The sequence below is a fragment of the Lepus europaeus genome, chromosome 13 (genome assembly GCF_033115175.1).
Source record: "Lepus europaeus isolate LE1 chromosome 13, mLepTim1.pri, whole genome shotgun sequence".
Classification (NCBI taxonomy): Eukaryota; Metazoa; Chordata; class Mammalia; order Lagomorpha; family Leporidae; genus Lepus; species Lepus europaeus.
Window position 1 is genome coordinate 59,594,007 of NC_084839.1, and position 24,782 is coordinate 59,618,788.

Consider the following 24,782-nt stretch of genomic DNA (forward strand, 5'->3'; position numbering starts at 1 on the left):
ATTGGCAAACACAAAAGCTGTCTGCACCTTAATGTTTATTGCAGCTCAATTCACAATAGCTAAGACCTGGAATCAACCTAAATGCCCATCAACAGTAACCTGGATAAAGAAATTATGGGATACGTACTCTACAGAATACTATACAGCAGTCAACAAAATGGAGGAATCTGGAAAACATCATGCTGAATGAAATAAGCCAGTCCCAAAGGGACAAATATCATATGTTCTCCCTGATCGGTGACAACTAAGTGTGCACCAAAAAGGAAACCTGTTGAAGTGAAATGGACACTATGAGAAACGGTGACTTGATCACCCCTTGTCCTGACTGTTGATGAACAACTTAATACTTTATCCCTTCTAGTATTTTGTTTGTTTGTTCTACTTAATACTATTGGTTGAATTCTGTAATTAATGCACAGTTATTCTTAAGTGTTGATACTTAACTGAAAAAATGATCCCTGTTAAATATATGAGTGGGAATAAGAGAGGGAAGAGATGTACAATTTGGGACATGCTCGAGCTGTCTTGCCGCAAACAGTAGAGTTAGAAACATACCAGGGGATTCCAATACAATCCCATCAAGGTTGTATGTACCAATGCCATCTCACTAGTCCAAGTGATCAATTTCAGTTCACAATTGATCATAACGATAGGACTAAGAGTCAAAGGGATCACATAAACAAGACTAGTGTCTGCTAATACTAACTGATACTATAAAAAAGGGAGAAAACAATCTAACATGGAAAGCAGGATACACAGCAGACTCATAGAATGGCAGATGTCTTAAACAGAGCTCTGGCCTCAGAATCAGCCCTTAAGGCATTCGGATCCAGCTGAAAAGCCCATGAGAGTATTTCAGGCATGGAAAGCCAAGACACTCTGGCAAAAAAAAAAAAAACAACCAACAACAACCACCTAAATGAAAGATCTCTGCGAGTGAGATCCCAGTGGAAAGAACAGGTCATCAAAGAAGGAGGAACCTTTCCCTGAAGGGAGGAGAGAACTTCCACTTTGACTATGACCTGGTCTAAATATGATCAGAGTTGGTGAACTCAAAAGGCTTCCATAGCCTTGGCAACTCATGACAAGAGCTTAGGGTGATTACTGATGCCATAAACAAGACTGTCAATTTGTTGGGTCAACAACAGGAGTCACTGTGCACTTACTCCTCATGTAGGATCTCTGTCTTTAATGTGCTGTACATTGTGATTTAATGCTATAACTAGTACTCAAATAGTATTTTTCACTTTGTGTTTCTATGTGGGTGCAAACTGTTGAAATCTTTACTTAATATATACTAAACTGATCTTCTGTATATAAAGAGAATTGAAAATGAATCTTGATGTGAATGGAAGGGGAGAGGGAGCGGGAAAGGGGAGGGTTGCAGGTGGGAGGGAAGTTATGGGGGGGGAAGCCATTGTAATCCATAAGCTGTACTTTGGAAATTTATATGCATTAAATAAAAGTTAAAAAAAATAGTTACACCTTGATTCAGGCTCAGGTCTCACAACCTAGAACTTGTGAATGTGACCTAATTTGGAAAAGGGATGTTTGTAGATGTAATTAAAGATATTGAGATGAGATTATCCTCAATTAGGGTGGGTAATAAATCCAAGGACACTGTTCTCAGATAGAAGAGACAACAAATACAAAGACACAAGCAGAAAGCCATGTGACAATAGATGCAGATGTTGGGGTTCTACTGCCACAAGCCAAGAAATATGTGGAGCCACTAGAAGGAGGAAGATGCAAGGGAGGATTATCTCCTAGAGTCTTCAGAGGAAGCACAACCCTGCCAACATCTTGATTTCAAATTTTTGATCTTCTTGTTTTAAGCCACCAAGTTCATGGTAATTTGTTAAGAAAGCCTAGGAAACTAATATAAGTATAGTCATAAAACTGTGATATAGTCACACAATGCAACATGTATTCAGAAATCAACTGCTGATACTGTCAACAACACGAATAAATCTCACAAATAATTTGAATGAAAAAAGCTGTGGACTTAAATGGTGACTGCAGAGGCCTAAGTCAACCAGAATGTTGTGTGGGCTGTGAAGAGGCCCTGCAGCTTGTTCCCAGGTAAGAGGACCTTCAGTGAATTTCAATCATGACCAAGGAAACATGAGCCATGGGCCAGGAAACATCTAAACATTTACTGTTCCTTAAGGAGTGAGCTTTTAGATATAGGGTCATTGTAGGAAGAGTGATGACGATCCCATTCTTTACCTCTCCCTAAATGTAGACAATATCCCATATAGAAATGAGAGTGGTAATGTAACATACTTCCTTAACCAATAAGGAGCTATTAGCTATCGTCAGGTGTTCTTTGATTTTTCAATGAGGTATTCTTTGATTTTTCAATGATTAATAACCACACATAAATCTATATTGTTTTAAACCTGACTCAATGCAAGCATGTACCCTATAAGAAATTAAAAACCTATAGCCAAACTCGGGGTTATAGAACAGCCAGTTCAGGCAACTGATTGTTTCCAAGTTTAAATTCTCATTTTGACTACTTGAATAAACTTCTTTTCAACCAGACTGATTTTTCAGTCAACAAAGCCATACACTCAAAATAAGTTGACTGAAAGCAGCTACACATTCAGACACATAAACACTGGGTAATGTTATTTATGTAAAGTTCAAGAACAGGTAAAATGAATCTATGGAAGTCAAAACCAGAAGAGTGATTAACCTCTGGGGCAGAGGTGGGATTGACAGGAAAAGGGCATAAAAGCACTTTCTGGAGTCACAGAAATGTCCTATACCTTGTTAAAGATGGTGATTACAATGTGAATACTGTGTCAAAACTCATCAAATATTGCATATAAGAGCTGCTACATTTTATTGAACATAAATTAGATCTGTTTTTAAATATAGAGGGAAAAGTCAATACAACACGCCGCGATGAGGAATGAAACTAAACACTAGGGAAGAAGTTGGCAAACCACAGCCTATGGACCAAGTCTTGCCTGCTGCCAATAAAATTCTATTGGAACACAGCCAGGCCCAGTTGTTTATATTTTGTCTATGGCTGCTTTCACCCTGCAAAGACAGACTTGAGTAGTTGTGACAGAGACTACGTGGTCTGCAAAGCTGAAAATATTTACTATGTGGTCCTTTACAAAAAAAAGTGTGCCAACTCCTACACTAAAATTATGGTCTGTATTTATGTCTATTGCTGCTATGGAAGTCTCTCTCTCTCTCTTTTTTTTTTTTTTAAACAGGCAGAGTGGACAGTGAGAGAGAGAAAGGTCTTCCTTTGCTATTGCTTCACTCTCCAATGGCAGCTGCAGTCAGTGCGCTGCGGCCGGCCGGCGTACCACGCTGATCCGAAGGCAGGAGCCAGGTGCTTATCTTGGTCTTCCATGGGGTGCAGGGCCCAAGTACTTGGGCCATCCTCCACTGCATTCCCGGGCCACAGCAGAGAGCTGGAAGAGGGGCAACTGGGACAGAATCCGGCGCCCCGATCGGGACTAGAACCCAGTGTGCTGGTGCCGCAGGCAGAGGATTAGCCTATTGAGCCGCAGTGCCGGCCGGAAGCCTCTTCTTACTCTAACACTCTGTAATCCTCATTATACCTAATGGTATAAATCAGGGGTGTTTTTTTAAGACACATGAAATTTCTTTATCCTAGGTATGTAGGTGAGATTTTTGAGCTTAATTTTGGGGTTCATAGTTCACTTTTTCTTTCATTCGTCATTTTTAACATAATTAATATTTAACTATTGCACTGTCAAAATCATTGCATTTATCCATAAAACATTAACAGATCTGCTTGGTGTGTAACAACTGATTACAAAGAAACCAAAGAGAATTGGCAACTAATGGGACCAGGACTGCAGGAACAAAACAAACGGCTGAAGTGATCCCAAAGGTCTAAGGGCCTAGTAAACTTCGTTGTATTCTTAAAGGAATCACTATCAAAGGAGTCCAGTCTGATGGTCTAGGAGCTAAGAGGTAGCAATCTCTGAACTTAGCCAAAGCTATTAGCCAGAAAGTGCTTTTTCACTCACCTTAGGATAAAAACCATAAAAATGGTCTCCAATGCCCTTAATAATGTAGTCACTATCTTTCAGCTTTCCCTCTTCCTTTCCTTTTGCAACTTCATTTAATAGGAGGGATAAGATCAGTGTTGGCATTCGGAAAGATATTCCTGGTAGCAGTCTAAGAGAGGGGAGGAATTAGGGATACCTGGAATAATTAAGTAACAATAAAATTTAATGAATGCTTGGATTAGGAGTATGAGAGTGGGAATGAAGAAATGATTCCAGGATAAATTGAATGTTTATTATTCACTCAGTGAAGAATTATTTCCCAAGGAAACCAACTATGGCTACATACAACATGGATGAATTTGTTGAGCTTTTGCTTTTGAAGCAGGGCACCAAAGAATGTACAGTCTGATTCCTGTCATAGAAAGTTCAAAAGAAGAAAAAAAATCTAGCTATGCCATTTGAGAGTTTGGGAATTCTTATAGAGGTGATTTAATAAGGAAAAGAAAAGAAACTTATCAAGAGAGTCAAGCAAGTGGTTACATCCAGGCAGAGGAGAGTATTCAGGGATTCTGGGTGTTTCAGTGTTCCATATTTTTTAATGTAATGTATAGAAGTGAAAATGACATTTTGAGATTCAATGATTGTTTATAGCCCTTATCTCTACTGTTCAGGAACAGTGTTTTTTCCTTCATACTATTTGTTGAAGTCTTTACATAGTGTAGGGTTAATCTTATGACAATAAAGTTAACTGAAAATAGGAGCTGGTATGGTGGCATAGTAGGCTAGGCCTCCCCTCTGCAGCACTGGCATCCCATATGGGCGCTGGTTCTTGGCCAGGCTGCTCTTTTTCCATCCAGCTCTCTGCTAATGGCCTGAGAAAGCAGAGGAAGATGCCAAAAGTGCTTGGGCCCCTTCACCCACATGGGAGACTCAGAAGAAGCTCCTGGCTCCTGGCTTTGGATCAGCTCAGTTCCAGCCATTGTGGACATTTGGGGAGTGATCTCCCCTCTCTCTGTCTGTAACTCTGCCTCTTAAATAAATAAATAAAAATCTTTTTAAAAAAGTTATCTGAAAATAGATCTTTGTAAAAATTAATAATGGGAATAGGAGAAGGAGGAGAAAGAAGGGTGGGAGCATGGACAGGAAGGAGAATAGGGATGGAAGTATCAATATGTTCCTGAATCTGTATATAGAAAATACATAAAATGTGTATACCTTAAATAAGATTTAAAAAAATTCTGCATAGTGGTGATATATAGGTATTGGCTGTACAACTATATATATGTATGTATGTACACATACATGTTATATATATGAATATAAATATCTAGAAATATGTATATAGATATATACATGTACATATATAAAATATACACACAAATATGCACTTTTCTTATGTGTTCATTGTATGTTATATTGGTTCAAAATTTTAAAGAAAAAGGATAAACTCTACAGACACAGTTGAGGATTATGTATACTCAATTGGGACAAAATTAGGATATGGAGGGCAAGGCAGTAGATTTAAACCAGACAGCCCTGGTTCAAATCTTGCTTTTGTTTCTTGTTAGTGGTGTGACCTTGTACAAGCTATTTAACCTCTCCAAGCTTCAGTTTTTATTAAGGAGAGCCAATAGGGTTGTTGGGAGGATTAAAGTTATAATTTATTTCTGATTTTTCTGCCCCTCTTTCTGATCTATTAGCTAGTGGATCTCCCTCAAATTACTGAGCTCATTATTTGTATTAATTTTGTGTGCTTTATTGAAGGCTGTGGGTTCCTCTGAACCTTTATAGGTCATGCATCTTAGGTTTCTCTAATATTGACAAAGGATATTACGCTGTCTGCTCTCTCAGCCCAGTGGTTCTCAAACATGACTGTTTATCACAATCTTCTGGTAAGCTTATTAAAATACACCTTGCTGGGCCCCACTCCCAGAGTTTCAGACTTACAAGTCTACTGTAAGATTGGAGAATTTGCACATGTAACAAGATCTAGTAAGCTCCCAGATGATTATCATTGCTTCTGGTCCAGGCACAAAAGTCCCAAAGTCAGTCAAATTGACAAACTGGGCTCCTCTCACTGACAGGAGGGGAGAAGGAACTTCTTTACTCTCAAGATCTCCCGGCACAAGGAAGGCAGACATGATTTCCCTAACACTTGGAAAGTGACTGCACATACCTATGCAGGCCCCTTTTTCTATTCTTAGGCAGAAGTCAGCTTTCCTGAGCTACAGATCCACATATCTCATACATACCCTCTCCTACAGAGAACTCATGGATGCCCTCAGAAGCACACATTACCTCCAAGGACTCTGGAAGTTGTGCTTAGTCCCTGAGTTGCTCTAGTAATGATTTGGGGGTAGGGGAAAGGGAAGACCAGGAACATATGATCAAGCCATTTTCTTCCCAGAAAGTCTAGTGAAAATTAAAGGAGATTTTAAAAAGCATAGTGCCTGGGAGTTTAAGGGCACTTAATAAATATTGGTTTTTATTGCTATGTCTTCAACTTAAATAAATTATTTAATTTGAAAGGCAGAGAGCATATTCTACCATCCACTGGGTCACTTTTCAAATGTCCCCAGCAGCCAGGGCTGGGCCAGGTTAAGGACGGAAGCCCAGAACCCAATCTGTGTCTCCCACATGTGTGGCAGGGACCCAATCACTTGAGCTGCCTCCCAGGGTGAACATAACAAGAAGATGGAGTCAGAAACAGAGTGAGGACTTGACCCCACAAACTCTGATATGAGACGCAGGCATCCCAAACAGAGTCTTAACCTCTAGGTCACACTTCCACCCCTGACTTCAACTTTTTTTTTTTTTTTTTTTTTTTTTTACAGAATTTAACTTTTTTTTTTTTTTTAAACTTTTATTTAATGAATATAAATTTCCAGTATACAGCTTATGGATTACAATGGCTTCCCCTTCCCATAACTTCCCTCCCACCCGCAACCCTCCCCTCTCCCGCTCCCTCTCCCCTTCCATTCACATCAAGATTCATTTTCAATTCTATTTATATACAGAAGATCAATTTAGTATAAAATACTTCAACAGTTTGCACCCACATAGCAACACAAAGTGAAACATACTGTTTGAGTACTAGTTATAGCATTAAATCAAAATGTACAGTACATCAAGGACAGAGATCCCACATCAGGAGCAAGCGCACAGTGGCTCCTGTTGTTGACCCGACAAATTGACACTCTAGTTTATGGCGCCAGTAACCACCCTAGGCTGTCGTCATGAGTTGCCAAGGCTATGGAAGCCTTCCAAGTTCCCCGACTCTGATCATATTTGACAAGGTCATAAAAGACAGGGTGAGGATAGTAACCAATGATCCTAAGAGTGGCCTTAACCAGGTCTGAGCAATTATACAGCATTAAGTGGGGAAGAGGACCATCAGTACACACAGGTTGGGAGTAGAGCCATTGGTGGTAGAGTAGAGGTTATGATTACAAAGGAATGAGGCTCAAGTGCACTAGACAGGGTCTAGAACAAAGGACAGAGTCATTATTAGAGGAGCTAAGAAAGGTGCTGTCTAAGCTACAAGTAATTTTTCTGATTGAGAGGCAAATAGAACCTGATAGTGGCTTTCAATGTGGTAAGCCTGGGCTTCAGCAGAAGTCAGCTTGTGAAGAGCCCTGGCAGCTCTGCCAAGAGTTGGATCACTGGAAATGGACCTGCCCTGGAATCGAAGGATGCCCAGGTCAGAGCCACAGATCTTATTGGCTCCAAGCTGAAAAGCCCTTCACTCAGCCCAACTTCAAAAGTGACCACTGCAGCTGAGGGTATGGTCAAGTAGGGTCAGCAACATTGCAGGCAGAACTGTAAATTTCTTGTTAGAGATGCCACCTGCCTTTACCTGGCCAGCTCTCCTCCCAGGCCAGCCAAGTAATGAAAGTCAACAGAGTGCCTTCCCCTAGGAGGTTCACACCTCCCTTAGGATATACCCCATGTGAAGAGATAGATAGGTCTGAGCCTCTTAACTTACAAGGCCTAAAACCCAACAGATTATTAACTTTTTTTTTAAGATAGATTTATTTATTTATTTATTTATTTATCTGAAAGGCTGAGTTACAGAGAGGCAGAGGCAGAGAGAGAGAAAGGGAGAGAGAGAGAGAGAGAGAGAGAGAGAGAAGTCTTTCATCCACTGGTTCACTCCTCAAGTAGTCACAATGCTGGACCTTCATCAATCCAAAGCCAGGAGCCAGGAGCTTCCTCCAGGTCTCCTATGCTGGTGCAGAGACCCAAGGATTTGGGCCATCTTCCATTGCTTTCCCAGGCCATAGCAGAGAGCTGGATCAGAAGTAGAACAGCTGGGACTTGAATGAGCGCCCATATGCTGGCACTGCAGGCAGTGGCTTAACCCACTACGCAATGGTGCTGGCCTCAGACTTCAAAGTTTTTAAGGTGTATGTTTGCAAAGATGATTGCCTTATAACAAAAACAGTCACAAAATGAGTAGGTTTGTGAGGCAGGTTAAGAGTTTAGTGAGAGAGGGCCTGTGTTGTGGCATAGCAGGTTAAGCCTCCACCTGCAACACTGGCATCACATATCAGCTGCTGCACTTCCGATCCAGCTCTCTGCTAATGCAAATGGGAAAGCAAATCCTTGGGCTCCTGCACCCGTGTGGGATACCCCAAAGACCTGTTCCTGGCTTTGGCCTGGCCTAGACCCAGCCAATGCAGTCACTGGGGAGTGAACAAACAGAGTTTAGTGAAGAACACTTTAATGTTTGCATTACACATATTTTCATACGTATAAAATTTAATATCATGGCTCTAAGGTTAAAATTGAGGAATTTTATAAAAGACAGATGGCAAATAATTGGAGAGAGAAGATAGCAGATGAATTCTGGAGCTTCTTTTGGGAAATGGAATTGAGACTTAACTAGCTAGAGGGTTTCCCATATGTTAGCAGCTGACTGACTCAGGGAAGGCGAATTTTTGAGAGCATGCAGTAAGCACATGTGAAGCTTGTGATGTCCCTTGGCAGCAAGCCTCAACAAATCTTTCTTTAAACACATGATTTCAAAGTTTCTAGTCTGAACTTTGCCTCCCAAGGGAGTTTATTTTGCAATGTCTCATTAAATATTTCAGGGTTTTACTTTTTGCAAAAAACATGTTTTTTTTTTTTTTCCAGGCAAAATTTCTGAAGCTTTTTGGGGGTACAATCTTTAATATCTGTATGTTATATATCCATTCCAATATTATTTCTTCCTCATACATTTTCAAATTGCTCTGAGACATTTACACAGGTTCTAGGAATTACACATACCTTCCTTACAGTAAAAATCAACAAAAAAACTTATATAAATTAACTGATTCATTTAAATCATATTTATTTGTAAAACATTAGCAACCATTTTGCATTTTGTTTTTAGGGTTAAATTATGAACCTACATCTTTAGAAAATCTACCAAGTTAATATTTTTAGATATGAGAATGCAATTATTAAACTTGTTTGATATGGTTCAGTTGAATTTGATTCAATATTTATTTATTTTGTAAGTGGTAGGTGCTAGGGACATAGAAGTGAATAAATGATGAGGTCCTTGTCCTTGAGTAGCTCACAGTCTTCTTGATTTTGTTGCATGTCTCTCTCCCTACCTAGTCTAGGACTGTTCTAGTTCCTGGAGGAGGAGGAGGAATTGACCGACTCTGCCAGGAGGTCTCAAGTGGGAAGTGCTATTGAGATGGTAAACTCTTGAGTTGGCTTTTGAAGGACAGTAAGAATTAGCAAGAGGAGGGAGGAGGAGAAGGTCAAGATGTTCTAAACAGAGATAGCAGAGCAGATCAAATCACTGACCATGGGAAACAGTTGACAAATACCTCTGTGTGGCTTTGGCTCATATGTTCACTTTAAGTGGGGGGCTGTGCAAATGAGGAGAGCAGAGAGTGATGTGAGGTCAGACGATGAAAACTTCTTTTTCTGTTATATGGAGTTTTTTTCTCTTTTGTTTTTACTTCTGTTTTTAAGAGGAAGGGAGGGAGGGGAAGGGGAGGAGAGAGAGAGTGAGAGCGAGAGAGAGAAAGAGAGAGAGGGGAGACCTCCCATCCACTGCTTCACTTTCCAAATGCTTGCAATAGTTGGCTGAGCCCTGGGCCAGGCTGAAGCTGGGAGCCAGGAACACAATCCAGGTCGCCCATATGGGTGGCAGGAACCCAATTACTTGAGCCATCATTGCTGCCTCACAGAGTCTGCCTTAGCAGAAAGCTAAAATCTGGAGCCAGACTTGGGATTTGAATGCAAGTACTCTGATACAGGATATGTGGTATCTCAACTGCTGGGCCAAACACCCACCCTTCTAAAGAGTTTAGATTTTACCGGTAGGTGGCTAGGAGCCATGAAAGCCATGTAAGCAGAGAATAAAAAGATCAGGTTTGTGTTTGGCAATAACTTCAGAGTCAAAAGTACAGAGGGTAAATCACAGTGAACTACTTTGGACAATAAGTAAAGTTAGGATGTTGTCAAACAGTTCTCAGGAGGCAAAACTGTTAGATTTAACATTAGCCTTCAATTGTTTTTAAGTTGTTGTATAAAATGGAACCGTTGCTGAAAATGAATTAAACATACAGGTCCTACCCAGGGGCAGGTGTTATGGTGCAGTAGGGTAAGCCTCTGCCTGGGGTGCCAGCAACCCAAATAGGTACCAGTTAGTGTCCCAACTGCTTCTCTTCTGATAGAGCTCTCTGCTTATGGCCTGGAAGAGCAGAAGATGGTCCAAGTGCTTGGGCCCCTGCATACCCATGGGAGAACAGAAGAAGCTCCTGGCTCTTGGTTTTGGATCAACCTAGCTCCAGCCTTTGGGGAGTTAACTAGAAGATAGAAGATCTTTCTGTCTCTCTCTGTCTATAACTCTCTCTCTCAAATAAATAAATAAAATTAAAAAAAAAAAAAAAAAAAGGTCCTGGCCGGCATCATGGCTCACTAGGCTAATCCTCTGCCTGCAGCGCCAGCAACCGGGGTTCTAGTTCCGGTCCAGGCGCCGGATTCTGTCCCGGTTGCCCCTCTTCCAGGCCAGCTCTCTGCTATGGCCCGGGAAGGCAGTGGAGGATGGCCCAAGTCCTTGGGCCCTGCACCCACATGGGAGACCAGGATAAGCATCTGGCTCCTGCCTTCAGTTCAGCGCGTGCGCCGGCTGCGGCAGCTATTGGAGGGTGAACCAACGGCAAAAAGGAAGACCTTTCTCTCTCTCTCTCTCACTGTCCACTCTGACTGTCAAAAAAAAAAAAAAAAAGAAATCAAATATTAATTTTTAAGAAAGATTTTATTTTACACAAGCCCTAAAAATGAACAATAGAGAAAATTATTCAGTCAGATCTATTTTTGTTATCATTAACCTATCTCATTAAGCATTTTTTTTTTTTTTTGGACAGGCAGAGTTAGACAATGAGAGAGAGAGACAGAGAGAAAGGTCTTCCTTTTTCCATTGGTTCAACCCCCAAATGGCCGCCATGGTCAGCGCACTGCGCCGATCTGAAGCCAGGAGCCAGGTGCTTTCTCCTGGTCTCCCATGCGAGTGCAGGGGCCCAAGCACTTGGGCCATCCTCCACTGCCTTCCTGGGCCATAGCAGAGAACTGGACTGGAAGAGGAACAACTGGGACTAGAACCCGGCACCCGTATGGGATGCCGGTGCCACAGGTGGAGGATTACCAAGTGAGCCATGGCGCCGGCCCCTTCATGAAACATTAAAAAAAATAAACCCAACACCAAATTTAATTAAATCTTTTAAAAAAAATTGGCACAGCAACTATTCATTAGAAAAATTTTAATCCCATTTTTTTGTATTAAATATTTAGGCAACGGAGCTAGACCCATACGAAGCCAGGAGCCAAGAGCTTCTTCTGGGTCTCCCACTCAGGTGCAGGGGCCATAGGACTTGGACCATCTTTTTCTTCTCTCTTTTTATTTTAAAGATTTATCTATTTATTTGAAAGGCAGAATTACAGAGAGGCAGAGGCAGAGAAAGCAGGGTCTTCCATCTGCTGGTTCACTCCCTGGCCACAAGATAGCTGCAATGGCCGGAACAGTGCCGACCCAAAGCCAGAAGCCAAGAGTTTCCTCTGGGTCTCCCACACAGAGAGCTGGATTGGAAGTGGAGCAGCCAAGACTCTAACCTGTGCCCATATGGGATGGTGGCACTGCAAGCAGTGGCTTTACCTGCTACGCCCCTTGCTTATTTATGTGAGAGGTAGAGAGTGCTAATAAGAGAGAGACAGACAGAGACAGAGAGAAACAGATGGAGAAAACCTCACAACTTGTTCATGCCCCACATATTATCCTGGAATGGGAACACAATCTAGGTTTCCCATGTAGATGGCAGGGACTAACTACTTGAGTCAGAACCCATTGCCTCCCAGGTTGGGCATTATCAGGAAGCCAGATTCAGAAGTTTGGACTCCAATATGGGATGTGGGCATCCCAAGGGGTATCTAAACAATAATGTGAAACACCCACTCTGCTTTTTGTTGTTTAAGGATTGGAAGTCCTATTCAAGCTACATAGGATAGTGTGGGTTTAATAAGAGAAGCCATGGGACCTGAGAAGCAACTCAAATCAAAGTAATTCCAGGGATCACCTACTCTTTCTCTTATCAGATTTTGGATTCTCTAAGTCTTGCACTCCACTCATCTTCCTCCACTGCCTATGTTCTTCTATTATATGTGGTTTCTGATTTCACACATGTACAATGCACATTATCTGTTCTTCGTCACTCTGGAATAGAGGTTGATGGAGACTTACTTCAACGGTGTGCTTCAGTCACTGTGGTGGGGCAAGGAAAATGGAGAATTGTGCACAGCACTTGATTATAAAACATCTGCCCCAAAATGATGCATGTTACTTCTTTTCACTTTTCACTATCCAAATGAAGGCACATGGTCACAACTAACTCCAGACTAAGCAGGGGAGAGCATAACCTAGCAAATATTTAAGAGGAGAACTGGAATATTTGTGAATAGTCCTTATGATTCCTTCAGCTACATCATTCTGTATTTATGTGAACTTGTAAATGTAGATTAAATTGAAAGTTACAGCCCTGCACCACCCTTTTTAAAAATTAAGACATGTCAGAAAATATTTATCAATATAAAACTTTACAAATGAGTATAAATCTATAATACATATGCATCTTGCTCAATTAAAAGTTCAGATGTTGGGGCTGGCACCATGACATGGTGTGCTAAGCCTCTGCCTGCTGTTCAGGCATTCCATGTGGGTGCAGCTCAAGTCCCAGATGCTCCTCTTCCAATCCAACTCTCTGCTATGGCCTGGGAAAATAGCAGATGATGGTTCCTGTACCTGCATGGGAGACCTGGAAGAAGCTCCTGGCTCCTGGCTTTGAATTGGCCCATCTCTGGCTGTTGCAACCATCTGGGGAATGAACTAGAGGATGGAATGCCTTCCTGTCTTTTCCTCTCTGTGACTCTCTCAAATAAATAAAATCTTTAAAAAAGAAAAGCTTGAATGCATCAGTTTGACAAATTCTCTGTTTAAGTAAAATAGCCTCTTAAATACTAAAATACACACTATATCTGGGGCCAGCACTGTGGCACAGTAGGTTAATCCTCCGTCTGCAGCACCGGCATCCCATATGGGCGCTGGTTTGAGTCCTGGCTGCTCCACTTCCAATCCAGCTCTCTGCTATGGCCTGGGAAAGCAGTAGAAGATGGCCCAAGTCCTTGGGCCCCTGCACCCGCATGGGAGACTGGGAAGAAGCACCTGGCTCCTGGCTTCGGATCAGCGCAGCTCTGGCCATTGCGGCCATTTGGGGAGTGAACCAATGAAAAGGAAGACCTTTCTCTGTCTCTCCCTCCCACTGTCTGTAACTCTAATTCTCAAATAAAATAAATAAAAAATCTTTTTAAAAAATACTATATCTTATTATAGGTATGTTTAGCAATCTTTGTAACTTTTATGTCCTTCTTCTGTAACCTTTATATTTATGACATTTCTACTAAAAGACATACTTAGTGGTTTAACCTTGAAATAAAATTTTTAGAAGTCTACTACTCCTTTATCAGGCTTCTGAGTCAGTTTAATTGAAAGGTATCCTGCAATTACTATTTGCAAATATTTATCTTACTCCTGCACAACCAAAATTAATAGAGAAATAAATTCAATGCCAATACTGTTAAGAATGGAACTGACATTTATAACCCCTGATTTTAAAAAATTTGTGTGCTCCTCTATTTATTTTTACTATTATTATTTTTAGTATTCATTTATCTGAAAGGTAGAACAACAGAGAGGAGACAGGGATCTTCCATCTGCTGTTTCACTCCCAAATGGCCACAATAGCCAGAGGTGGGCCAAGCTGAAGTAATGAGCCAGGAACTCCTAGGTATCCCATGAATGACGGGAGCCCAAGGATTGTGGCATGGGGAGCACCCACCGGACTCACTGCAGGTTCTTCTCTCCACGTATGAGAGAATGCAAAGATGTACTGGAGGGTAGTACTTATTCAGAGCAAAACAAATGATCAAGAACAAAGTTGTGCTTGAACAGACAGCCAAAAATGCAAAAAGGTTCCACAAAAAGGAAAATTCTTTACCAAGGAAAAGTACTCAAGGGTGAGAAGGCCCTCCACCAGGAAAAAAAACTCCAACCAAGGAAAAGCCTGATCAACAAAGTTAAGGCTTCCCTTCACACCCTCCAGAGAAACAGAGGGTGATGTTCCAGGTAGAGTCCAATAGAATATTCAAAAGAGGGTAGAATTGGGGGGGCAGTTCAAACACTGCCCATTTCTGTGCCCTTTTCAGGCAATATCAGAAGGGTCACAGCAACAGGTACATATTGGGAGTGGACATGTCCCTGATGGTAATTTTATTATAATCACTTAAAGGTCAGGGGATGGGGAGTTCATTGTGGAACTTGCAATGTCCACTACTCTGAAAGGGGCAGCAGCTTGCTGATGCATGGGAGTTGCATCTTGCACAGTTCACAGCAAGGGAGGCTTGTGTTGTACATAGAAAAGGTAGGGAGCAGCTGTTGCAGCCATTTGGGGAGTGAACCAGCAGATGGAGGATTACTCTCCTCTCTCTGCTCTGCCTCTCTGTAGCTCTGTCTTTCAAATAAATAAACAAGTATTTTTTTAAAAAAAGATGAGAAATTCAAATTAAAAAATAAAATGGTAGGGAGCTTAGATGGTGCACAGAAGGGGACTTGTCGTGAGGGCTCGGCCAGGCTGTCACTTGGGTCAGCTACAACAGTCCTGTGGCAGGTCAGCTGCTTCAGTCAAAATGGGAAGTGCCTGAAGATGTCCATCACTGACATCCGCGGCTCAGTGAGGACCTGTCCAGCTGCAGTTCAGCTGGAGCTGTCAGACCTCAGCTTGGCTGGAGCTGTCAGTCATTGATTCAAACTGTCATGTGGGTTGGCAAGGAACTGTCAGACTTCAGGTCCTCCCCTAGCTACCTAGATTCCCACAACACAAGTACTTGGGCCATCTTCTACTGCCTTCCCAGGCACATTAGCAGGAAGCTGGATTGGAAATAGAGCAGCTGGGACTTGAACCACCACCCCAGTATGGGTTGCCAGCATTGCAAACAGCAGCTTAACCACCGTACCACAATGTCAACTCCCCTCTGATCTTTAATAAGTAAATGTTATACAGTTAATTTAAATTTATACTAACAAATACATCATTTGTCTAATTTACATGTTGAAGTTCTCTGAAGGATTTCATTTGGAAACATTTCCAGTGCTAAAATTAATTTTAAGAACTACTTGTGGGGCCAGCACTGTTGCATAGCAGGTGAGGCCATGACCTGCAGTGCCAGCATCCCATATGGGTGCTGGTTTGAGTCCTGGCTGCTCCTCTTCCAATCCAGCTCTCTGCTACAGCCTGGGAAGGCAGTAGAAGATGGCCCAAGTCTTGGGCCCCTGCACCCGCGTTGGAGACCCAGGGGAAGCTCCTGGCTCCTGGCTTCAGATCAGCGCAGCTCTGGACATTGCAGCCATCTCAGGAATGGACTAGCAGAATGGAAGACTCTCTCTTTCTCTCTCTCTCTCTCTCTCTCTCTCTCTCTCTCTCTCTAACTCTGCCTTTCAAATCAATAAATAACTCTGTTAAAAAAAAATAAAAAAGAACTACTTCTGGGGCCAGCACTGTGGCACAGTGGGCTAAGTATAAGGGATGCTGGTTCGTGTCCCAGCTGCTCCTCTTCTAATCCAGTTTTCTGCTATGGCCTGGGAAAGCAGGGGAAGATGGCCAAGTGCTTGGGCCCCTGCACCCAAGTGGAAGATTCAGAAGCTCCTGGCTCCTGGTTTCAGATCAGCCTAACTTCCGGCTGTTATGGCCATTTGGGGAGTGAATCAGCAGGTGGAAGACCTTCCTCTTTGTCTCTTCCTCTCTCTCTGACTCTACCTCTCAAATAAATAAACAAATCTTTTTTTTTTTAAGAGCTACTTCTTTTGTAGACCATTTCTTGATCACAAATCTATTTTGGCATTTATTACGGACTTTGAGGTCTCTCTTATTTTGAAAAATCTTTCAAAAACACAAATGTAATCTCTTGTATCTTCTGATTTTCAGATATTCTCAAGACATTCTGTTTTTGTGAGCCATCCTAGCAAGGCTTTAAGTGAATAAAATGCTAGAATTTTAAAAGCTATTCATACTACATATTTGTAAATATTGTTTTCACAGATTTAAAGGATACAGCAAGAGTCTATTTTCTGCAGTCGCCTGAACCTTGTCACTTAGCTAACAAAATAAAGCTCTTCTTCTGACTCCACACCAATACCTTCTCAGTCTCTTAACTTTGGTTCTATTGGACAAAATATTGTAGAAACAGCTCTGTTTCTCTTAGAATGCTCAAAAGGTGTAAATATTACTATGACTTAAATGTTTCAATCAAACCAGTGTCCATTTTTTGTGGTCTCAGGGTATTTGTTGCTTGTACATTGGCTTTATTAGTCAAATCCATTTTAAGAAATTTACTGTTTGATCGTGATTTCACTTTCCCTTTGAGAAAGTGAGCTAAATCCATCATCTCTAGCAAGATCACTTCAGTTCCATAAGACAGTCTAACTTAATATGGTTTGCATAAATAAAAAATAATTTATCAGCTTAAATAATTGAAAAGTCCATGGATAGACACAGAGGATGGGATCATTTTAATTACGTGTCTTTGGCTGAGAGGTAATGCTAAGACCTGTATCAGGAAGTATTTGTGCTGTAACAGAAAATCTAACTACAATAATGAAGAAATTTATGGTTTCATGAGCAAGGCAGTCCATTCAAAGACCAGTAATATTTTTTGAAACCCATCTTTTTCCACTGATCTATATATAATATTCACTTAGTGTAAATCAAGTTACCATATACATATGAATCAGTTTCTAGACTGTTATGTTTCAGTCAGTCATATTTTTTGTTTGTTTTTGTTTTTGTTCCTGGGCCATTGCCATTGTGTTTTACTTTTAACTCATTAAGTCTCATTGTTTTATAAATATGGAAACCTATAAAGAATTAAACATACCACCCTGGTAACTTTGCAATAAATATTATGTCATCAAAATACTCATAAAATTGAAAATTTGGGACTTAATGGGTAAATATTAATTTATCAGAAGATCTGGTATTTAGTAGAGCAAATATTACTCCTTCTTACTAAGGTGTATCTTTGGTTTCCCATATAAATTCTGTCAAATTTGTTAAGTTAAAAATATTCAGCTGAGATTTCATTTGAAATTAATGTGAATGGATAGTTCAATTTTGTGACACTAATCCTCTTTACAATATGTAAGCCTTCTATCCAAGAACATGCTATATTTCTCAATATATTTAACTTTTTGTTAAAAGTTTTACAATTTTCTCTATAAGCTCATGCCTAATATCCACAGAATGTGAAATTCTTTCTTGATATTATAAAAAGTATCTCTTAACACATCATTTTCCTAACTGTATATAAAATGAAATTTTACACTAATCTTCAGCAAATTCTCTGCTTAAATATAATGATTTGTAGGATTTTTGAATTTTTCAATGTAGACAATATCAACTGAAAATAAGTACAATTTTATTTCTTCTCTTTCAATCCTTTAACTCTCATCTATTTCTGTTACCTTTTTAGGGGGCTGGCATTATGGTGTGGTAACTTAAGCTGTGGTTTGTGATCCCAGTATCCCAAATCTGCTCTTCTTCCAATCTAGCTCCCTGCTAATCCACCTGGGAGAGCAGCAGAAGATGGCATGAGTGTTTGGGACCCTGACACCCACGTGAGGGACCCAGAAGGAGTTCCAGGTTCCTGGATTTGGCTGGGGCTACAGCCATTTGGGGAGTGACCCAGTGAATTGATGATCTCTCTCTCTCTCTGCCCCCCTCTTTCCTTCTCCCTCACCCTATCTCTCTGCAACTCTGCCTTTCAAATAAATAAATAAATCTTTTTTAAAATGTTCTTTTACCTGCAACCATTCTGTTCCCTCATGTTAGACGTGTTTCTTATAAATTCTATTCAGGTACATTTTACATATTTTTAATCTAATATGATAATCTATAATTTCAATTGGTGAGTTTAGTCCATTTATTTTTATTGTGGTTAGTGATATATTTGGATTTATTTATTGCACGCTTATTTTCTCTTTAAATGTTTTAACAATTATGTTATTTTATCTTTATAAATACATTTTCTTTTGCTGCCATCTATTGTATGACATAAATTTTCATATACTTTTTCCTCTACTAAAGAGTAATATATTCTAGACATATTCTTTCAGTGATGTCTTTAACACTTAAAACTAAAAATTAATAAATTTATCTACCTTGATCTTGAATAAAACAAGAACCCAGAATTTTTCCCGTGATCATACTCCACTGTACATGCTATGACATTAATATTTTATTTTAAATGTATTTATTTTTGAAAGGGAGAGAGACAGATGGATAGAGACCTTCCAACTGCTGTACCACATGCTTGATCCCACCATTAGTATTTTAGCTGCATATTTTTGTACTCCTCTTGTATCATTATTATTATCCTTGTTCAATACAATTAATGCTAGCTTAGATTTTTCTTATGTACTTGTAGGCCCATCAGTCTTTTTTTGCATTCCATTCCTTCCTTATGTGAAGCTTCTTTCTTTATTTTTTTTTTTCAATTTGACAGAGTTAGACAGTGAGAGAGAATGAGAGAAAGGTCTTCCTTCTGTTGGTTCACCCCCGAAATGGCCGCTACGGCTAGAGCTACGCCAACCCGAGGCCAGGAGCCAGGTGCATTCTCCTGGTCTCCCATGCGGGTGCAGGGCCCAAGCACTTGGGCCATCCTCCACTGCCCTCCCGGGCCAAAGCAGAGAGCTGGACTGGAAGAGGAGCAACCGGGACTAGAACCCAGTGCCAATATGGGATGCTGGCGACACAGGCGGAGGATTAGCCAAGTGAGCCACGGCACCGGCCCCCTATGTGAAGCTTCTTTAATTATGGATTGCATCCTCTGGTTGGCATTTTCAATTTTTAGTCTCTCAAATTTGGTTTAGCTAGGCATAAAATTTTAGGTTGACAACCATTTGCTCCTAGAATTTTGAATACATTATCTTATTGGTTTCTGATTTATGTTACCGCAATCAAGAAGTCAGTCCTATCTAATTTTGTTCTGTTGATGTGGTGTGTCCAGGATTTAGACTGACTTAAAAACACAGGCACCAAATGGCAATATTGTACAATAAGCTTTTTTTAAATCTTTAAAAAAAATTTTTTTAAGATTTATTTTATTTATTTGAAAGACAGAGTTACACAGAGAGGTCAAGACAGAGAGAGAGGTCTTCCATCCGATGGTTCACTCCCCAGATGGCCGAAACAGCCGGTGCTGTGCCAATCCAAAGCCAGGAGCCAGGAGCTTTTTCTGGGTCTCCCATGTGGGTGCAAGGGCCCAAGGACTTGGGCCATCTTTTACTGCTTCCCAAGGCCATAGCAGAGAGCTGGATCGGAAGAGGAGCAGCTATGACTAGAACCGGCACCCATACGGGATGCAGGCACCACAGGCAGAGGACTTACCTACTGCACCACAGCGCCGGCCCCTACATTAAGCTTTTTTAGGCTACATTTGGACAGGACTGCATGAGAGGGAAAGTCATGCATAGCAAGAGACCTTCTAAAGACAGTGGCATGGGGACATCTGCAGAAGGGGACAAGAGCAATGAAATTACCAAAGAAAAGGGGCTAAGATGATGTCACTCAGCCCCAAGTGGGGAATCTCTGATCAGAAAGCTCTGAACAGGAGCAATGGTTTCTTTTAAAGCCACAGGGTTTGCCTAATCTATGGCTAGAAGACACTGAGTGCAGTTTCCCAGGGCATGCCAGGCAGAAATGATGTAATTGGCTAAACTATGCTTATTTGGGTTACATTTAAAGCAAGTAGATGTGTAGAATTTGAGTTTCACGCTAGTGGGCTTTGATCTAATGGTCTTAGCCTGCTGTGAAGAAGTAAACAACATAGGGCCAATACACAGGGGTCATTTTTAACCCATTTATATAACAATTAGGGAATCTCTCTTTCCTCTCCAGATACTTTAAAGATCTCCTCCTTATCTTCATTTAGGTGTGAATTGTTTGTGTTTTCATTTTTCAAGCCATTATGTTTCCTGAATTCCAAGAATACTTCCAACTCAGAGATTTTTGCCTATCTTGGAACTGTCACTTGAAAAGCATTTTCTCCAATTATATTTTTGGCTTGTGTCTCCACTGGTCAAAGTCTCAGCTAAAATTACTTTCTCAGGGAAGTACTCCTTGATCTGAACTTCAAACTTTCTATTCCTTACCCTGCTTTATTATTTTTTCATAGAATTTATTGCTACTTGATATATTATTGTTCATCATCTTTCTCCCTCCATCAAGAACAACAGATACTCTGCTTATATTCCTAATACCTGTAATAGTACCAAATACTTTAATATTTGTGACTTAGTGAATCAATGGCCACTATTTTTATGCCTTTTTCTCTTTTCAGGCAGATGATTTTTTCCCTATGTATATATGCATGTGGTACAAATAGTCTCAGTGTCAGATGAAAAACTATTCCTTAGAACCAATAAGGTAAAATTATTTGAGATTCAAGATCATCCTTAGCATCAGTTTCCTTTTGTCAAAGATATTTAAAAATTTTTATTTCTCATTTTTTTGTATTCTTCCTATTCAATCCATTGTCTGGAATCCTAGTGTCTTAACTCTTGCTCCTGGCCCAGACTCCCTCCCTTGGACTTTAAGTAACCTTTAAAACTTATTTAAGTTTAACTTTTCCTTCCTTTAAAGTAAGTGTAAAATTAACTAGTCTTCAATAAGTTTATTTCCATTATTAAAAAATATCACTTTTTAATTTGTTACTATAGGTTCACATAAAGCTAGAATTTTAGTAGGTTGCTGATCTCTGTTTTCTCTACAAAACTCTGGTTAAAAGTAACTGACAGGTGAAAATGGCCTCTATCTCCAAACACTGATCTCTGCTCCAAATTCTCTTTTTTTCCTTGATGTGCTGGCTAGTAATTTAGACCAGAATCTTCTAACTGTATTTTTGAATGGCTCACAGCTAGGAAGTATAATACTGGTGTTTCCAGATCTCAGGGCAGGCAAGTTGGGAGACCCTGGACTGGCAGCCTCCAGCTGCTAGCAACCTTCACCAGATCTTTTTGGAAGGTTGCCTGACTACAGCAGAGTCTCCACAGGTCGGGTGGATGATGAAAAACACCCAGTTCCACAGGCTTCTTATTCAGGGTGAATAGCAGTATTCTCAAGAGCTCGGTCCTAAAGTGGAAATCCAGATGGTAGAATACATCCTTGGCTGTGCTCAGCACATCACAGCCAGCTTGAAGCTCCAGGATGGTGCAGCTCTAATAGCTCTGATATTTCTGATTGTTCGTAGCTGATGTGGACTTTTAATGGCAACCAAAGTAGTTTTGGTACAACTGATAGAATACACACATTTTACAAATTAAGGTTTCATCATTATTTTAATAATTGCTACATATAAGTTCAGTTGGATTAAAAAAATCTATTTGCCTTATCACATCAAATTTCATCATTGAGGGGCCAGAGTTTTGGCAGGAAGGTAAAACTGTGATGCCAGCATCCCATATGGGGACCAGTTCAAGTCCTGGCTGCCCCACTTCTGATCCAGCTCTCTGCTAAAGGCCTGAGAAAAGGAGTGGAAGATGGCCCAAGTGCTTGGACCTCTGCTATTCATTTGGGAACCCTGGAAGAAGCTCATTGCTCTTACCTTCAGCTTGGCCAGCCTAGGCCACTGCAGTTATCTGAGGAATGAACCAACAGAAGAAGATCTCCCTCTGTCTCTCCCTCTCTCCATAATTCTGACTTTCAAATAAATAAACAACTCTTTTAAAAATCATCATTGAAATTTCATTTTTGAAATTTGAATAAGAAAGGAAGTTGGATTCTTTGAATACAATTTTGATCCTTACACATTTTTTAATAGTTGCCAAGAAACAAATTTTAAGAAAATTGTATCATCTATGCAAAGTTTCTCATAAATGGTAACTGTATTGGTTTCCCATAGCTGTTGGAAAAAGTTACTGAAAACTGGATGGTGTATAAAAACATGTGTTCACTCTCTTATAAATCTGAAATGGATTTCTCCAGGCAAAATTCAATGTCAGCAGGGCTGTCATACCACTGGAGGCTCTAGGGGAGAATCCTTCATTGCCTTTTCTAATTTCTGAAGGCTATCCTCAATCCTTGGCTCAGCATACCTCATAACATCACCTTTTCTCATCCTGCTTCCATCATAGCATTGTTTTCTTCCTCTGTCTTTAAATCTCACATTTATACTTTATAGCAATACTTAGTATTACATTTAGGGGGACTGGCATTGTGGCATAGCAGGTTAAGGCACTGCCTGTAATGCCAGCATGCCATATAAGCATCAGTTTGAGACCCATCTGCTCTACTTCTGATCCAGCTTCCTGCTAATGCACCTGAGAAAGGGAAATACCCTCCCCCACCACGGTCCTGCCCTGTAACTCTGCCTTTCAAATAAATATTTTTTAAAGATTTATTTACTGCTTTTCTAGTAAATAAATAAATCATTCTTTTTTAAAGTTTTATTTATTTATTTACTTGAAAGGCAGAGAGAGAGAGAATGAATTTTCTGTCTGCTGGTTCACTCCCCAAGTGGCTGTAATGGCTTAGAGCCAGGAACTCCATATAGGTCTGCCACATGAGTGGCAGGGGCTCAAAGACTTGGGTAACATTTTTCTGCTTTTCCAGGCACATTAGCAAGGAGCTGGGCAGAAGTAGAGTACTGAACCAGGCCTCACGTGGGATGCCAGTGTCACAGGCAGCAGCTTAATCCACTGCGCCACAACAGTGGCCCTATAAATAAATTTTTTAAAAAATTACAATTAAAGCCAGCTGGAAAAATTCAAGATATTCTTATTCTCTCCACCAGAAAATCCATAATCCCACTTGCAAGATTTATGTTACCATATGCTGTAGCATTCACAGGTTAGCCTGAACAGTGACTATTAAGACTTTGAAAAGATTATCATTTGAAAGTCTTGATCAGAAACTGTGTAATTATTGAAGCAAAAAACTTGATTAAAACACATTTTGCTCATGCAAGTCAAATTTCTCATTTAAATTTTTGAAAAGATTTTATATTCAAGTCTTATATAAACCAAACAATTAATATTCCTCATGTTACTTCACATTGTAATTTTCATAATTTAATATATCTAAAAAGAAAATAATTATTTACCAATTTCCAATACAGATGTTTGCAAATTTCCTCTAGGTTACCTCACGATGCTACACAAGTATTACCATTTTCTCTCTAGGTTACAATGAAGCAAAAGTTGGAAAATATAGCTCTATAAGTTTAGGACACCAAGAAAATGGAGAAAAGGGCTGGGGGTGTGAGTGAGCTAAGTCTATATTCACTACAATGGGAAGTCAAAACACAATGCCTCACATCCAGAAAGCAAAGAAATATAATGCAATTTAAACAATTAGAAATATGGAGACTCAGAAGAAAAATGGTTGCCTCTGGGATGCAAGGTTGGAGTAAAGAGAGGTAGGGCAAGAGAGTACTGCTATTCATTATGGACATTTTGGTACTACTGTATTTGGATTTCTTTTTAAAGATGAGCATTCTTATTGACTTTTTTAAGTCAATTTAAAATGGTACCAGAACTTAATACTTACAATCCATATTCTTCCTTGTGGTATTTTCTCTATGACATTCCTCCTCTTTTTCACTCTAGAAAGAGAAAAACACTGTTACCTTTTATTTTCCAATTGTTTACCTACTGAATGACATATATTTATTTACCCAATTATTTAAGCCTCATCCAAAGAGCAGTCCTGAGGATATCTCTTTAGTATTTAGTTAGAGTTGTGGGTATGAAATGCTTAAAATAAATTTCCTGAAACTAGGTTAGGAAACAGAAATTCTTCATCCCTCCCTTCCCAGTGGTGGCATTGGAAGGAAATTTAATAAGCTAGACCAGAGGCAGAGATATTTGGAAAACCATCAAAAGTCATTTGATGGGATGCACAATAGAAAATCTTTAATATGGTTGAAAAAGAAAGAAAAAAGGGGTTAAATCAAATGCTTTTCTGTTTCACAATTCTTCTCTATGAGATGTTCAAAGTCAACAAGTAACCTCATCATCTATACATATACTACTACAATAAAGCATAATATTTATTTTATGAGTTGAAGAAGAGATGTGTTATATCTTAGTTTCCTTTTACTTCTAACTATAATCACATAAATAATGTTTATTAAACATGCTGAGAGAATATAGGGTAATTCTTCAGGTTTCTTCCT

At 40.0% G+C, this 24,782-nt stretch overlaps 1 protein-coding gene across 1 annotated transcript in view; it reads right to left on the reverse strand.

Moving 5' to 3' along the window:
• The window catches only part of WDPCP (WD repeat containing planar cell polarity effector), a 654,855-nt gene extending 630,677 nt beyond the window's left edge, over positions 1-24,178 (reverse strand). Inside the window, exon 1 of the mRNA XM_062209520.1 lies at positions 24,155-24,178. The gene's annotated coding sequence lies outside the window, so the exon portion shown is untranslated. The remainder of the gene's footprint in view (positions 1-24,154) is intronic.
• Between the last annotated feature and the right edge of the window lie 604 nt (positions 24,179-24,782).